The sequence below is a fragment of the Oncorhynchus gorbuscha genome, unplaced genomic scaffold, assembly GCF_021184085.1.
Source record: "Oncorhynchus gorbuscha isolate QuinsamMale2020 ecotype Even-year unplaced genomic scaffold, OgorEven_v1.0 Un_scaffold_1549, whole genome shotgun sequence".
Classification (NCBI taxonomy): domain Eukaryota; kingdom Metazoa; phylum Chordata; class Actinopteri; order Salmoniformes; family Salmonidae; genus Oncorhynchus; species Oncorhynchus gorbuscha.
In genome coordinates, this window is record NW_025744794.1 from 131,551 (window position 1) to 132,824 (window position 1,274).

General features: G+C 38.4%; 1 pseudogene; it reads left to right on the forward strand.

The window, feature by feature from the left end:
* Positions 1–375: 375 nt before the first annotated feature.
* On the forward strand, positions 376–1,034 carry LOC124017104 (annotated as a pseudogene).
* Positions 1,035–1,274: the final 240 nt, after the last annotated feature.

Below are 1,274 nucleotides of genomic sequence, written 5' to 3' on the forward strand. Positions count from 1 at the left end.
ACACAGTTTCCAAAGTAAAATAGCCTTTGAGTGACCAAAACATCACACTTGCTATATTTTCCACATTAAAATGCTCAGTTGACTAACTGTACCTTTCTATCGTCTCTGACTATTAGTAAGGCTGAAGGACAGGCTAGGTGGGCACAGAAACATCCAATCCTGTCATACATTACATCATGTTTTCACAAATTATTTGTTTATCTAACCATTTGTTAGTGCGTGTGTGTGTATGTGCACAGAGAGGCTCCTGGGAGGGGAGTGTCAGTAGCTCAGGGATAAATAGAGAGGCAGAGCTCAGAGTTAGTCAAAAGGCGGACCTGAGAAGGTCACACACAGAACCAAGCAGGAGCAGCAGGACCTCAGCATTTGTTACAAATGGAGAAATATGAAGATGTTCAGTACTGTTTTCAAGACGGAAACTCTTCATGCAGAAAGGCTTTGCTATCGACATCTATCTACATAACACTGTACATCTTCTTCTCATTGATTTCAGCAGTTACAGTATTTTTTTGAACCTACTGGTGATCATCTCCATCTCTCACTTCAAGCAGCTCCACACTACAACCAACCTGCTCATCCTCTCTCTGGCTGCGTCAGATCTCCTGGTGGGACTGATTGTGATACCAGTAGTGACTGTCGCATTAATGGAATCATGCTGGGGTTTTGGAGAATATTTCTGTGTGTTTCATATCTACATTACTTTTTTATGTACTTCTTTATCTCTGGGTAATTTGGTCTTGATATCTATTGACCGCTATGTTGCTGTGTGTGATCCCTTATTGTACCACTCTAAAATAACAACAACAAGAATGATGTGTTGTATATCCATTACCTGGTGTTGTTGTATCATATACCGAGCTGCTATTGTAAAAAACGTTGTCAATGTACAGGTACCCAGTAGGTGTTTGAAAGAATGTTTTATTGTTGAAGGAATAACCTGGGTTAATATCATCGACATTGTAATTACAATGGCTGTCCCTTGCTCTATTATTTTAACACTTTATTTGAAAATCTTTGTGGTGGCCAGATCACAGGCCAGAAATGTTTTTCAAAAGAGGCTGCCAGTGTGTCAGGTGTTAAAACTGTACAGGCAAATAAGTCTGAGAGAAAAGCAACAAAAACTCTGTCTATTGTTGTTTTCAACTATTTCAATTGTTGGATTCCATTTCTATTTGTTTTCTTTTTTACTTTTGTAATTGACAATTTATTCTCAGTTATCATCGGCTTTCTGCCTCTTGTTAATTCCTTAATTAATCCAATCATTTATGCTTTCT